Below are 16,968 nucleotides of genomic sequence, written 5' to 3' on the forward strand. Positions count from 1 at the left end.
TTGCCCTGAACTTTTAACAGGCTGTTTACTCCTTTTAGTCATCAGTGGGAGTAGTCCTCACAATAGGAGTGGCATGACCAGGCGTAACCCAGGTTGGTTGCTGAATATCAGATGGTGTTTGGGAGGATAGAATACTGGTGGGATTTTCAGGCAAATCAATCATGACCCTCCAATTCCCAAGACAGAATGATTCATCCTATGCCCACCCCCTCCATGCTACAGGTAACTGCTTTTATTGGTTTTAAGATGCACCAGGAAAAGTCATAAAATATATGTTTAAAAATATCATTGTATCTAGTGAGACAGGTTCAAAATAGTATCATATACAATTTATGCCCTGTCAATGTAAAACAAGCATCAGATTTGCTCACAGACAACTTGTCCTTCTAGGTACTATATTATTTTAAATTATCTTATTCATTTTATGTGTATTAGTATATGCCTAAATAAATGCCTATGTAGCCTCTAAGAGACCACTGATGCCAACCTAAAAATACCTGGCAAACCTCTCAATCACTATAGATGGAGAAAACAAGATATTCCAAGACAAAACCAAATTTAAGCACTATCTATACACCAATCCAGCCTTACAGAAAATACTAGAAGAAAGATTCCATTCCAATGAGGGTTATAGTTACAATCAAGAAAACACAAGAAATAAATAATTCTATACTAGCATAAACAAAAGAAGGGAGGCACACAGAAACACACACACACACACACACACACACACACACACACACACACTAACACCACCAAGATCAAAATAACAGGAATCAACAATCATTGGTCATTAATATCTCTCGACAGAATGACTGGGAACACAGGATCCATATTCTGCTGCATACAAGAAACACACCTCAGCAACAAAGATAGACATTGCCTAAGAGTAAAGGGCTAGAGAAAGGTTTTCCAAGGAAATAGACACAAGAAGCAAGCTGGAGTAGACATTCTAGTATCTAATAAAATAGACTTTCAACCCAAATAATCAAAAGTGATGGGGAAAGACCCTTTGTACTCATCAAAGGAAAAAAATTCACCAAGGTGACATCTTAGTTTTGAACATATATGCCCCATTGCAAGGGCACCCACATTTGTAAAATAAATATTATTAAGCTTAAATCACATATCAAACTCCACACATTAATAGTGAAAGACTTCAACACTCCTCTCTCACCAATGGTCAGGCCATCAAAGCAGAAGAAAAATAGAGAAATAATGAAACTAACTGACATTATGAATCAAATGGACCTAACAGATATCTACAGAATATTCTATCCAAACACAAAAGAATATGCCTTCTTCACAGTATATCACAGAACCTTCTCCAAAATTAAACACATAGTCCATCACAAAGCCTCATCAGATACAAGAAAATTGAAATAACATCTTGTATTCTATCAGACCACCATAAATTAAAGCTGGATTTCAGCAACAACAGAAAGCTTACAAACTCATGGAAAGTGAACAATTCTCTACTCAATGACCACTGGGTCAGGGAGGAAATAAAGAAATAAATTAGAGACTTCCTAGAATTCACTGAAAATGGAGGTACAATATACCCAAATTTATGTGATACAATCAAAGCAGTGCTAAGACAAAAGTTCATAGCATAAGTGCCTTCATAAAGAAATCAGAGAGATATTATACTAGCAGTTTAAAATCACACCTGGAAGCTCTAGAACAAAAAGAAGCAAACACACCCAAGAAGGATAGATGACAAGAAATAACCAAACCAAGGGCTGAAATCAATAAATAAGAAGCAAAGAGTACAATACAAAGAATGAACAAAACCAAGAGCTGGTTCTTTGAGAAAACCAACAAGATAGACAAACTATTAGCCAGGCTAACTAAAAGGCTGAGATTTGATCACTTGCTTTTGGAGGGGAGGACCTGCAGGCACACAGAGGAAGGGGATATAGGCTATCCAGATGAGACCTGATAGGTTATGGTCAGATGGTGGGGTAGGAAGCCCCACATCAGAGGTCTAGGGGAGGAGAATAGGGTGGAAGAGGGAGGGAGGATGGGAACAGGAAAATAAAAGTGAAGGGATACCCATCAGGATGTTTTATGAATAAATTATAGTAAATAAAAAGGGAAAAAGATAGAAAAGAAAAGAAAAAGAAAAAGAACAGACATGGAGGAAATCCAAAGAATCTTACTTTAAAAACCAGTAAGGCACAAAATGGGAAAATCTAAATGAAATGGGTGATCTTCTTGATAGATACCACTTACCAATGTTAAATCAAGATCAAGTAAACAAAAATAGAAAATATGAGCAGTCACTAAAAGTCTCCCAACCAAAAAAAGTTCTGGGACAGATGGTTTTAGTGCAGAATTTTACCAGACTTTCAAAGAAGAACTAATACCAATACTCCTCAAACTATTCTGCAAAATAGAGACAAAAGAAACATTGCCAAACTTGTTCTATGAGGCCACATTCACTGTGATACCTAAAACACACAAAGAATCAACAAATAAAGAGAATTTCAAACCAATCTTCCTTATGAGCATTAATGCAAAAATACTGAATAAAATACTTGCAAACCGAATCCAAGAACACATAAAAAACATCATCCGCCATGATCAAGTAAGCTTCATCCCAGGGATATAGGGATGGTTCAACATACAAAAATTCATCAATGTACTGGTAGGATTAACACAGTAAAAATGACCATCTTACCAAAAGCAATTTACAGATTCAATGCAATTCCCATCAAAATTCCAACACAATTCTTTACAGACCTTGAAAGAACAAACTTAACCTTCGCATGGAAAAATAAAAGATCCAGGATTGCTAAAAACAATTCTGTACATTAAAAGAACATGTGTAGGTATCACCATCCCTGATTTCAAGCTATACTACAGAGCAGTAGTCATAAAAATGGCATGATGTCAGAATAAAAGCAGACAGGCTGATTGATGGAATCAAATAGAAGATCCAGAAATAAACCCACACACCTACAGACACTTGATTTTTGACAAAAAAAAAGCCAAAACCATACAATGGAAAAAAAAAAAAAAAAAAAGAAAGATTCTTCAACAAATGGTCCTGGTCTAACTAGATGTCTACATGTAGAAGAATGCAAATTGATCAATATTTATTACCCTGCACAAAACTTAACTCCAAGTGGATCAAAGTCCTCAACATAAAACCAGACACATTAAATCTATTAGAAGAGAAAATGGGAAAGAGTCTTGAACCCATTGGCATAGGAGACAAATTCCTGAGCAGAACACAGAAAGCTCAGGCTCTAAGATTAACAGTTAATAAATTTGACCTCATGAAACTGAAATCTTCTGTAAAACAAAGGACAATGTCAATGGGAGGGGGGGGAGGCAGTCTATGAATGGGAAAAGATTTTCACCAACCCTACATCCAACAGAGGACTGATATCCAAAACATATAAAGAACTCAAGAAATTAGACACTAACAAACCAAATAACCCAATTAAAAAATAAAGAACAGAGCTAAACTCTCAACATAGGAATCTCTAATGGCTCAGAATCACTTAAACAAAGCTTTATATCCTAAGTGATCAGGGAGATGCAAATTAAAATGACTTTGAGATTTCATCTTACACCTGTCAGAATGGCTAAGATAAAAAACAAACAAACAAACAAACACACAAACAAACACACAAACTCAAGTGACAGCACACACTGGCAAGGATGTGGAGCAAAGGGAATATTCTTTCATTGGTGGTGGGAGTTCAAACTTGTACAACCATTTTGAAAATCAATCTGGAGGTTTCAGAAAATTGGAAACGCTCTGCCTCAAGATCCAGCTGTACCACTTCTGGGTATATACTGAAAAGGTGACCCACTGTATAACAAGAACACTTGTTCAACTATGTTCAAAGCAGCTTTATTCATAATGGCCAGAAACTGGAAACAACCTAGATGTCCTTCAACTGAGGAATGGATGGAAAATATGTGGCACATTTTTACAATGGACCCAGCCATTAAAAACAAAGACATCTTGAAATTTTCAGGCAAATGGATAGAATTAGAAAAGATCATACTGAGTGAGTTAACCCAGACTGCGAAAGACACACATGGGCATGTAGTCATTTATAAGTGGATATTAGCCATAATATACAGGATAACCATGCTACAATCCACAGATCCAAAGAAGCTAAGGAGGGCCCCAGAGAGGATGCCTCAATCTCACTCAGAAGAGGAAATAAGTAGACATCTGAAGTAGATGTGGGGAGGTTGCTGTGGGAGAGGAGGCAGTGGGGGTAGGCATCAGGTGTGAGGAGAGCAAGGTTGGGGATGGGAGAGGTAGGACTGGAAGAGAGAAATTGGTATGAGGAACATCTCTGGGACAGGGGAGGCCCCAGGAGTCTGTGGGAGTGACCCTAGCTGAGATCCCTAACATTGGGGGATATGGAGCCTGAAGTTACTACCTCTTTTAGCCAGGTGGGACTTCCAATGGAGGGAGAGATACACCAACCCACCCATAAAACCTTTGACCCCAAATTTGTCCTGCCTACCAGAAGTGTCAGAATAAAGAGGAAGCAGAGATTGCAGAAATGACAAACCAGTAACCAGCCCAGCGAGATCCACCCCATAGGAGAAGGCCAATCCCTGACACTATTAACGTTACTCTGACATGCTTGAATTGCAATATAAATACCTGATATGCAATCTTCAAAAAAGGGTCTATAGGAAGAGGGCAATCAACCAAAAGGCCTTGATAAGGCACCTCCCACATCGTGTATTTCTTAGATGTGTTAGATCCAGACTGCTCGACCATAGAATCCCAAACTGAAGTGCTTGAACCAAGTAGACTCTCAGAGACTCTTCGTGGCTTTCTCCATCACTACATGTTTCTATGGTCAAGAGTGGCACCAGTGACCAGAAGACTACTGAACTGGCCTGGTGCTATGAAACTAGGGGCTATCCGTGATTTGCTGCTACTAGCTGCCAAGTGATTGTTTAAACATATAACAGTTATAGTCATGGGGCAACAGCACCTTTTAGTGGATGAAATGGTCCTTATCTACTTATCTAATTTTCAAGGACCTCATAACAGGGGTAGAATTAAAATCTTGGACTTAAATATACTGGTTTGAGTATTTACAATTGTCTTAGCAAACACAGCAACTAGCATATTCTTTTTTAAATACTATAGGGTACTATAGTAGTCAAACATCTCAAGAGAAACGGAAGACTGGGATTACATAGATATGTAGGAAGAGATTTATTATGGAGATTGGTTCACATAATTACTGAGGCTGAGAGGTCCCGTGACATGTCTGTGGCAAGCTGGGGAGCCCCAGGTAAGCCAGGGGTGTAAACTTTGAACCATAGTTCTGAGCAAAGGCAATCTCGGTCTCAGAGGACAGGAGACGATGTTGCTGGTTAAGACCATAGTTAACTCTTGTGTCAGCCTCTCATTCTACTGATGTCCTCTGCAAACTAAGGCCTGCCACATTGATGAAGGTGGGTCTTTTCTTGGTCCATCAGTTCAACTCTTGGGAATACCTGCACAGACCAATTGAGAAGTAATGTTTCGTGGGCTATCTGGACATCCCTTAGCCCAGTCAAACTGCCATACAAAACTAACTCTGAGGGGCAGGCATGTGGGCAAGCCCCTTAAACCACGGAACTTGCAAACTACACAGCTTCCAGTGACAGCACTTTTCAACCTTCCTCCGTGTTTGTCTGGAGCCTTCCTCATTTCTACACCACTCTGAAGCCTGAGGCTTTCCCCATGTGGCCCTCCTTCCTTTCCTTTATTTGTTCCACAGCTATGACTCTTCTGTTATGATCCGAATATCCTTTCTGCCTGCACCTCTTCTGAGAAATCCTGTCTTTCCTGGGAAGGTGGAAGGCAAAGGCCCCGCGCCCAAGGTTGTCCTCTCGCTTGTAGATGAGGACACATATGTTGGCACTCACACGCAGAGATACACATACACATCATATGCACATAGAGATAAGAAAGTACACATATCAATAGTATTCAATCTTTCATATTCGTGTACACTTAAGTGTTTAAATCAGACTGAACATCTGTCTCCTCAAACACTTATGAACTATAGTAAAAACTTCGAGTATCCTTTCTTACAGTTTGGTGAGATGCACAGAACTTTATTGTTACCTGTAGTCAGCACACCACACCCACTTATTCCTAACCGACTCCGACTCAGTATCTGAAACACCTAACTTAAGTATAATGCCTCAGCAAGCACTCTTGGGGACTCACAGGCAGTGTGTTTTGTTGGTTTGATCAGTAAAGGAATGGGTGGACTTCTGATGTTTTGAATTCTGAAAGTATCTAAATTATGACTTTTACAAAGCAGTTGATACATGCCATTGTAGGTCTGTAAGGACCCATAAAGCCCCAATCTCTGCAAAAATTGGTCAAAAAATAAATAAATAAAGGACAGAAAGGTGTACAAGGTGTTATAAAATTTTGAACACACTGGTAGCTGAGACGTGACCAGATGGGCCATTGTCTACCTGCTGGCAGTGCTGTGGGGTGGATTTAAGTTGATATTACAGCATATTGTGGTTCCTAAAGCTCGCATACAGTAATGACAGTTAGTCCCCAGGAGTTTCTCAGAGCAGATGAAAATAAAAAACCCTACGATGAAATTTCTGCTCTGAATACCTGTGTGGTCTTCAATAGGCTAATGAGCATCTCACAGTTCCTCTCCTCTGAGGCAGAAAGACCTTCTTCCTTCAGACACAATGGTTATGTTGATGATGGTGAATAGGATGACTAAACATAAGAGAAAGCTTCAAAACTTATATGTTTTCCTCACTATTTATTTATTTATTGAAACCATCTTTTAAACTAAGAATTCAGAAGAGCCTAACTGAATCAAGTTCTAATTATTATCATAAATTCTGAGCCAGTGAGATTATTTAATAAAGTGAAGTGGGCACACTGAGAACCTACAAGCTGATCATTAAGCTCACATGACGTATTTACTGTTGCCTTAGCTGAATAGCCGTGGTTAATGATATGTTGCTTAGATATTTGTGAAGTAAACGTACATTACCCTAAATCTCCAGTGTGTTCATAAATCCATTAGCAACTACTTTTCCCTTTTCTAATACAGAGAAAAAAATCTGAATATCATGGAAACAAATCCAGATAGTTAGATACAACTTTTTATGTAGGTGAACACTCATAATTTACCTTATCCCCAAACAAGCAAAAAAAAAAAAAAAACAGAGATCAGGGAAAATGGCTTCCAAGAACACTAAGTGCACATCATCTCTGCGCTTTCTAGTCTGTCAAACATTTCATCAAATGGCCCAGCAAATATACCTTTCCTGCCCTTTGCTTTTTAAAGCAACCATCTATCTCTGTTGCATTAGAAGAAAGTGCTTTCATTATGTGCCTTAAATTATTACCTGGAATACTATTTATTCTTTTAAAATATGTCTTTTCTTTGTTTGTGTTTTCTTTTTAACATCAACACAACCAATCCATTTCAATAATTTAGGTAAAACTTTTAAACCCTGAAATCACTTTCTTCTACCTTTTATAAGAAAGAAGAACTTTTCATTTCAGATGTACAAGATGTCTTTGACTTTTTATATTGTAAGGGCCGTTTTCTTTTTAAATGATGAATGGGGAACATATAGTAGTCAAGAGATAACTAATCTGATTTCATAAAAGAAACGTGGACTGAAGCAGTAGAAGAATTGGAAAATGTGTTATCTAAATATGTCACAGGATATATTGACTCTAATCTGTAACATATGTGAGGTTTAATCATTAAGCCATGAATTCCTTTCCTTAGGTTCGTATGGTAAATATCAATGAATATAATATTTTTGAGGCTGAATGATATGTCCAAGACCAATATCTCAAGGCTTAATTACCCACTTAAAAGTCCCTGGAGCCCTTAAAGGAAGGCCAGAGACCCATAGATCATGACTGTTGATGGAAGCTGTGTACTGGAAGAAGGGCAGATGGGAGACCGGTACCTTTTGGGCAGCCCTGTTTGGGATATTAGAGGGGTGATCAGAGACCAGAGCCCTCACTCCACCACTACACACTAGGGCCGACTATATTCCACAGACCTTAAGTCCTGACAGTATTAATAAATACCCTACTTGTATAATATAATTCTAGCAGCTTCCAATTAATGACTGTTTACGGTATATTAGACCCTATATACTGTACACAAAGTGAATTAACTCTAATTTCCACACCATTTGTTCATTTTTAAAATGAGTTGTTATTGTACATCTGTTATAAGCCAGGATCCAAGTGAGAGCAGACCTAATACTGTAGTGACTTGAGACCAATAGCAGACATAGGTAGACACCAGCAGTGGTCATACTGTGAGGCCATATCTTGACCATGTAGTAGAAGATGGGTGGAGTCCACCTCAGAAGTCATGAGGTGTCACTGGAGGTAAAGGGCACAGTATAGCTTCCCCGAGGAAGCAGTAAGTGTCATTTAAAGTGTGATAGAAAGTGGCAGGTGGAGGAGAAAGAAGGCCAGGTGTGGTCTGTGGATTTGAGGAAGGTACTGGAACAATAGTGGATGAGTTTGCTACTAGGAATTCCCTGGTACCCAGGCAAGAAGGACAGTGACATATGGATTATAGGATGCCAATATAGAGTAAGATTAACACATGGTTTAGAAGCCAAACTAATATGGCCATTGAAGTCAACATATGAGAGGAGAGGAAGTCATGGTGGGCCTTGGCCAACTGGATGGTGAATAAGACCAAGGTGATGGGAATGGGTTCTTCAAGGTTTGCAGTCAGGAGATTTATTTTGGATATATTATTTCTGAGATAGCATTTAAGCATCAGACTGGGGTTTGGGCAGGACAATTAAATACAGTCTTATGCTTTCTTACCCACAATTCAAGACCCTATAAATATCCAAGAAATTAGGTTTTCTTTCATAGCCATGTCATCAACTACCCTAGCCACCTTGGGGCCCTGGGAACAGCCTTAATTTGTCTCTCTGAAACAACTCATCCATGAGCACCAGACCCTCCAGTTAGGCACCACACAGAGATGCTGTGAGACTTCTCCGCTCGTGAGGTTCAGTTTTTAAAAGGTGAAACACCCTTGTGTCTTCTTTCTGTATCGCAGAGCTTTGCACATAGCCCTGTAGATGTCTATAGTGTCTGGAGGTCAGTGGCAAAGGTAAGTGTGGACATGGACAATTGAGAAATGGGCCCTTGGTGGAGGATGGACTAGCAGAGCACATGAGAAAGTCATAGCTTCTCTCTCATCTTCATGCAGTTGCCAAGAAGAAAGGCCCACATTGAGGAAAGGAGTCAAGGCCTGGGCTTTACCTCAGGTCTCTCAATAGGGCAGCAATCCAGCCATAAGTGGCAGGATGCTGGATATAAGTACCAATCTGGCAAGACAGTACTGTGGTCCTGATTTTAATGGGTCAGCCCTGACTTTTGTCTGGGCTTTTCAGGGACTGCCTCTTTTGAATTATGGCTATTAATTGTAGCCTAGAAATAATTTTATTTTATTGATGCTTTCTTAAAATTTATTGTGACAAGCATAAATTTTTCCATGACATTCGGGTATAAAAATGTCATAGTTCTTTATTTGTAAGAAATATCAAATTAAATTCAGCTTGAGCTCCCCTTTGCAAGCCTAGATAAGAAATCCAGAATCTGTCAGTTGGCAGGGTACCCTTCTCCTACTCTTCTCCATCCTAGATCTCCTGGTTCAGATCTTACAGTCCCTTGAAGGATGATCCGTTTCCTCCCTACCAAGGACTGCCTCTATTACTTGCAGCTGAGAGGCTGCAAGTTCCCTGGCTGTGTAGGCTTAGGGATGGAGTCAGACCTGATGCTCTCCACCAACAGGACCCCACTCTTCCTTCCCTGGTGATTGGCCTACCAAACTTTTACCATTAAGCTCCTCATCTCCCTCCATGGTCCTTTCAGGATTATCAGACAAGGGAAGGAAGTCCAAAAATACAAGACAGAAGCAGAGTCTTCTCAAAGCCTCCTGCAGACTAGACAAAGAAGAGAGATGAAGATTCTGCAGGTGTCTTGAAGTAAAAGACAAAAGCTGCTTGAAGAATCAGGGTGCAAAGAGAAAGGGGGAACACAGTGAGAATGATACCTGGGTGGAGGCATTGGCATTTTTGGAATGCAAGAAGGTGCCAGAATGCTGCCAAAGTATTCCCTGTGCAAGGTGTGTTTATAGACTTGGTGGGTTACAAATGTACTCCTCTTCCTCAGAACCCCTTCTTCTGGTGGGACAGCCTTTCGTGGCATGCCAATAGGCAAGGCGAGTGCAGCCTACATACGTGAACTCATCTTCTTGGCAAAGGGCTTTTGCTGTGGTAGACATCTTGTCCAACCTTATTGTCCTGGTCTGCAGAACATATCAAACCAGGGTTCACCTGAAAGAGGTGGTGCGAATTGGAAGAGATAGAGACACATGGGGTGTCAGGCCAAGATGGATTCCCACCAAAGCCCACTTTATTAAAAAGTGAGTACAGTACAGTTTATACAGCAAGGATGCCACAGGCTCTATTGCAATCTCACTTCCCCTAGCCCTCAGGCAAGAATACAATCCTCTGGGTAGTTCCCTGTAAGAACTTCCTTATTCCTCTGGGTAGTTCCCTGTAAGAACTTCCTTTTCCTCTGGGTAGTTCCCTGCAAGAACTTCCTTATTCCTCTGGGTAGTTCCCTGTAAGAACTTCCTTTTCCTCTGGGTAGTTCCCTGCAAGAACTTCCTTTTCCTCTGGGTAGTTCCCTGCAAGAACTTCCTTATTCCTCTGGGTAGTTCCCTGCAAGAACTTCCTTATTCCTCTGGGTAGTTCCCTGTAAGAACTTCCTTATTCCTCTGGGTAGTTCCCTGTAAGAACTTCCTTTTCCTCAGGGTAGTTCCCTGTAAGAACTTCCTTATTCCTCTGGGTAGTTCCCTGTAAGAACTTCCTTATTCCTCTGGGTAGTTCCCTGCAAGAACTTCCTTATTCCTCTGGGTAGTTCCCTGTAAGAACTTCCTTATTCCTCTGGGTAGTTCCCTGCAAGAACTTCCTTATTCCTCTGGGTAGTTCCCTGCAAGAACTTCCTTTTCCTCTGGGTAGTTCCCTGTAAGAACTTCCTTTTCCTCAGGGTAGTTCCCTGTAAGAACTTCCTTATTCCTCTGGGTAGTTCCCTGTAAGAACTTCCTTATTCCTCTGGGTAGTTCCCTGTAAGAACTTCCTTTTCCTCAGGGTAGTTCCCTGCAAGAACTTCCTTATTCCTCTGGGTAGTTCCCTGTAAGAACTTCCTTTTCCTCAGGGTAGTTCCCTGTAAGAACTTCCTTATTCCTCTGGGTAGTTCCCTGTAAGAACTTCCTTTTCCTCTGGGTAGTTCCCTGCAAGAACTTCCTTATTCCTCTGGGTAGTTCCCTGTAAGAACTGCCCTTTTCCTCAGGGTAGTTCCCTGTAAGAACTTCCTTTTCCTCCTGGGTAGTCCCTGTAAGAACTTCAGTTTTCCTCTGGGTAGTTCCCCTGCAAGAACTTCCTTATTCCTCTGGGTAGTTCCCTGTAAGAACTTCCTTTTTCCTCTGGGTAGTTCCCCTGCAGACTTCCTTCCTCTGGGGTATTCCTGCAAGAACTTCCTTATTCCTCTGGGTAGTTTACCTGCAGAACTTCCTTAGTCTCTGGGTAGTTTCCCTGCAAGACTTCCTTATTCCTCCTGGGTAGTTCCCTGTAAGAAAAATTCCTTTTCCTCTGGGTAGTTCCCTGTAAGAACTTCCTATTCCTCTGGGTAGTTCCCTGTAAGAACTTCCTTTTCCTCAGGGTAGTTCCCTGTAAGAACTTCCTTATTCCTCTGGGTAGTTCCCTGTAAGAACTTCCTTTTCCTCTGGGTAGTTCCCTGCAAGAACTTCCTTATTCCTCTGGGTAGTTCCCTGTAAGAACTTCCTTTTCCTCAGGGTAGTTCCCTGTAAGAACTTCCTTATTCCTCTGGGTAGTTCCCTGTAAGAACTTCCTTTTCCTCAGGGTAGTTCCCTGCAAGAACTTCCTTATTCCTCTGGGTAGTTCCCTATAAGAACTTCCTTTTCCTCTGGGTAGTTCCCTGTAAGAACTTCCTTTTCCTCAGGGTAGTTCCCTGTAAGAACTTCCTTATTCCTCTGGGTAGTTCCCTGCAAGAACTTCCTTATTCCTCTGGGTAGTTCCCTGTAAGAACTTCCTTTTCCTCAGGGTAGTTCCCTGTAAGAACTTCCTTATTCCTCTGGGTAGTTCCCTGTAAGAACTTCCTTATTCCTCTGGGTAGTTCCCTGCAAGAACTTCCTTTTTCCTCTGGGTAGTTCCCTGTAGAACTTCCTTATTCCTCTGGGTAGTTCCCTGCAAGAACTTCCTTATTCCTCTGGGTAGTTCCCTGCAAGAACTTCCTTTTCCTCTGGGTAGTTCCCTGTAAGAACTTCCTTTTCCTCAGGGTAGTTCCCTGTAAGAACTTCCTTATTCCTCTGGGTAGTTCCCTGTAAGAACTTCCTTATTCCTCTGGGTAGTTCCCTGTAAGAACTTCCTTTCCTCAGGGTAGTTCCCTGCAAGAACTTCCTATTCTCTGGGTAGTTCCCTGTAGAATTCCTTTTCCTCAGGGTAGTTCCCTGTAAGAACTTCCTATTCCTCTGGGTAGTTCCCTGCAAGAACTTCCTTCCTCTGGGTAGTTCCCTGCAAGAACTTCCTTATTCCTCTGGGTAGTTCCTGTAAGAACTTCCTTTTCCTCAGGGTAGTTCCCTGTAAGAACTTCCTTATTCCTCTGGGTAGTTCCCTGTAAGAACTTCCTTTTCCTCTGGGTAGTTTCCCTGTAAGAACTTCCTTATTCCTCTGGGTAGTTCCCTGTAAGAACTTCCTTTTCCTCTGGGTAGTTCCCTGCAAGAACTTCCTTATTCCTCTGGGTAGTTCCCTGTAAGAACTTCCTTTTCCTCAGGGTAGTTCCCTGCAAGAACTTCCTTATTCCTCTGGGTAGTTCCCTGTAAGAACTTCTTCTTTTCCTCTGGGTAGTTCCCTGTAAGAACTTCCTTTTCCTCAGGGTAGTTCCCTGTAAGAACTTCCTTATTCCTCTGGGTAGTTCCGTGTAAGAACTTCCTTTTCCTCTGGGTAGTTCCCTGTAAGAACTTCCTTATTTCTCTGGGTAGTTCCCTGTAAGAACTTCCTTTTCCTCAGGGTAGTTCCCTGTAAGAACTTCCTTATTCCTCTGGGTAGTTCCGTGTAAGAACTTCCTTTTCCTCTGGGTAGTTCCCTGCAAGAACTTCCTTATTCCTCTGGGTAGTTCCCTGTAAGAACTTCCTTTTCCTCTGGGTAGTTCCCTGTAAGAACTTCCTTATTCCTCTGGGTAGTTCCGTATAAGAACTTCCTTTTCCTCTGGGTAGTTCTGTGTAAGAACTTCCTTATTCCTCTGGGTAGTTCCCTGTAAGAACTTCCTTTTCCTCTGGGTAGTTCCCTGTAAGAACTTCCTTATTCCTCTGGGTAGTTCCCTGTAAGAATTTCCTCATTCCTCTGGGTAGTTCTGTGTAAGAACTTCCTTTTCCTCTGGGTAGTTCCCTGTAAGAACTTCCTCATTCCTCTGGGTAGTTCCGTGTAAGAACTTCCTTTTCCTCTGGGTAGTTCCCTGTAAGAACTTCCTTATTTCTTTTCAAAGGTAAACAATCCAAAGATAGCCTGAACACAAGACCTCCTTCAGCAAAGGTCAGCAATCTGAAGGTCACAGCGTGCAGCCTGAGCACAGGATTTCTAACATGGCTGAATTTAGCATGGTTCCCCACACCTTATGTAGCTATGAGGCCAGGGGTGACATTTTACATAAAGTCAGAAAGCTGCTAATTGACAGAGACAATTAGACTAGCAGCTTCTGCTCAGCCTCTAACCTACTCTGTTTTTAAATACCCCGGACTACTCTCTTGGTCATACCCTAAGGTCAGCTGGCTGAGTCTTCACAGCCCACAGTTTTCTGTGTGTGTGTGTGTGTGTGTGTGTGTGTGTGTGTGTGTGTGTGTGTGTGTGTGTGTGTGCGCGCGCGTTGAGGCCACATGACAACCTTGTGTGTAATTCATCATTCTTCAGTCTCTGTCCACCCACTTTCTTTTTTTAAGGTAGGACATCTCACTGACCTGGAACTCACGAGGTAGGCTGGGCCAGCTGGCCAGCAAGCCTAAGGGCCCCTCCTGTTTCGGCCTCTCTCTCTCATGCTGGCATCACAAGTGGGTGCCACTAAGCAGGCTTTATTTCACAGAGCTTCGCAGAGCATTGCTTAGGTCCTGGCTTTTGCACCAACTGAACCACCTCCCCAGGCAGCCCCAGTCCATTATACGCAATATTTAAAGCATGACACCAATCACAGTACATTTCATTTTTTAAAAAACGCAGTCACCACAGGATTATCTAAACATTCCATTCGGCAATTGCATTTATTGTCTGGCTTCCTAATTTGCCCAAAGTTTGTGACATCCAAAAGCCCAAAGTTATGAACTGTGATTCAAATAAAAACAAAAGTTCACTAGAAACCATGTTCTTTGGGGGTTCTCTGAAAATGTCCCCTCAGCCAATTCAATTGGGCAGAATGTTAAAAACAGCAAGCGTTTGAACAAGACTTTAAACATTCTTAGCCTGTTAATGCTATAGGAGAAGTCAGTTCCGTTGGGATCACTGTTGTTTTCAGACATCCCGACAGGGAACTCGGGGATTTAGCCTTAACTGTAGACGTCCTTTCAAAATCTAGAAAGCAGCTCCCGCCTCGAGGCCCACAGAGGATCAGAAAATGGCAGCCAAGCGAGGGCTGGAGAGTGGAGAGTGAAGTGCAAGTGTCCTCTTCATGGCAGACAAGCCAGGCGTGTTGTGTATCTTGGCCCTTGGCTTGGAGACATATTTTATTTAATCTCTGCAGAAGCTGAAAGCTGATTCAAAGCCAAAGGTTCAGAAATAGACTGAGAAGGCAGTTACAGCTCCTCATCCCACTTTTTATACATCATGAAAATCATCTTTAGACTGATGGACATCCCATTAAAAACTGGGTCAAAACCATGGCTCTGGCTGAGAGCCCCTTGTGGTATAAAAACAATGCCTATAAGAAAAAACTTCATTTGTTTTTAGATTTTTATGTTGAGATCATCCCTGACTATGGAGAAAATTATTAAAAACTGTTGTTTCTTTGTTTTTAATGCCCATATACCTTCCAAATGACATCATTTTAATTCGTTTTTATCAATCTCTCTCCAGATTAGAAATCAAGATTGCTATGGCTTGGTTGTAGGTGAAGTGTATATTGTCCTGTTTGTGCTGAGAGCGTGGTCTTAGAGTGATGGTGCTAAAGAGAAGGCTCTGGAAGAGGTGGAGCCCTGGAGACCGTTTTTGCTGTTGTTGTTGAAGAGCCTTAGGAAAGGACTAACATAGCCGCCTTGGGACTGGGGAAGTTCTCGACAGTCAGGGTGTCAGAGAGTGAGGCCACCCTCTTACGCTGGGCCTATTCTGTGTGTGGCTTCTCCCTTTCCACTTTATGATGTTGTGTCATGGCCAGGGAGACCATCGTCATACAGGGTTGTGCGGTTTGCACTTTCTGCCCACTAGGATAATGAGGCAAATCAACGTGCTCTCCTTTCTAAAGTGCCCAAGCCTGAGTATTTTGCTATAACAACACGAATCAGACTAATAATGTTTTCCTAGATAATTGTGGTATGGTATTAAAACAAAGAAACAAGTTTCCAGGCAATGCAGTGGTGAAATACACAGCTCTTATTATAACTTTGCCTTGTGAACATTATCCTGCCCTACCATGGTCAAAGTGACTATTGTCACCAATAACAGGACAAACAAATCCCATGTGATTCTCTGATGTTCGATTCGCACGCGTCACAGTCTCCACAGTGTACCCCTAATGGGCTAACCTGTACTTACTATGTACATCAGGCTTGCCTTTGTTGCACAGAAATCAATCCCGTCCATCGAGATCTTGTAATATTCCTGCCCTGAATGCAAAAACTACATGTACTTATGAGGAAACAGCAGACAGGCAGAGTATGGGGCATGGGCTAACAACTGGTCAGTACTTGTTCAAACGGCCAGGGTTATGAAAACCAAACAAAGAAACAAGAACTTCAGTGAGAACAGTGGGAGGGTCGACGGTCCCATGCCAGCAGAGAGCGGCTGCTCCCTCAGTCTGTGAAGAGGGTGATTAGCTATGACGTAGCATCATCAGGCCATTGGCAGCACTGATGAGAAATTCCGTGAGTGGTGTTGGTGCTGATAAAGCCCCTTTCCTTAAAATATGCTGACATCATCATGCTAATGTTTAGCGACATGACTCGACAGCCATCTAGGAACATGCCCACACTTCAGGTGTGACAGTGCAGACGGCTCTGTGCAGCATTTCAGCCTGGTCCATGCGATGTGCTTGTCAGTTTGGACGCCCATATAGTTCAGTACATGTGTCCTCGGGACTTTGTTCACAGATCTTGGATCTGTACAAAGCATGGGATACTTGGACAATGCTGGTTCAGACATGAGAGCAAACTCTTATTTTTTTCCTAGTCACTTTTTATTATTATTATTACACATGTATAAGACAAACTACATATAGCAGGGAGAATCATGAGAACAATGAGTTCTATACATGTTACATTCGTAGTGACCTGGCCATCTGCATCTGTCTCATTTGAAGTAAGTGTTTTTCCTGTCTTGTTGGGTCTAAATTTCTAAATGAGATTCAATATTTATCCTATCTCAACTCTAATAGCTTAGCTTCTTTATCTTGATCTAAAACGATCTTGTTCCCTAACCAACTAAGCTTGGTTGTAAAACTAAAACTATATATATTGTCTTCAATGCCCTCAGAGATTTGAGAAGGAATAAAGCTTAAATTCCTGAGTGAACCAGCAGTGTGGGTTAGCAGCTTCCAAAATTATAAATTGATTAAGACAGTTTACTGCCTGGCCAGCCACCCAAAACACTTTATAATGTTGGAGTCTCATCTTCAGCTTTCTGGCCTAATGTCTCTGCCAGACGAGCCAACTCTTCTGGAAA

This window comes from Acomys russatus, chromosome 4, assembly GCF_903995435.1.
Source record: "Acomys russatus chromosome 4, mAcoRus1.1, whole genome shotgun sequence".
In the NCBI taxonomy this organism is placed as follows: Eukaryota; Metazoa; Chordata; class Mammalia; order Rodentia; family Muridae; genus Acomys; species Acomys russatus.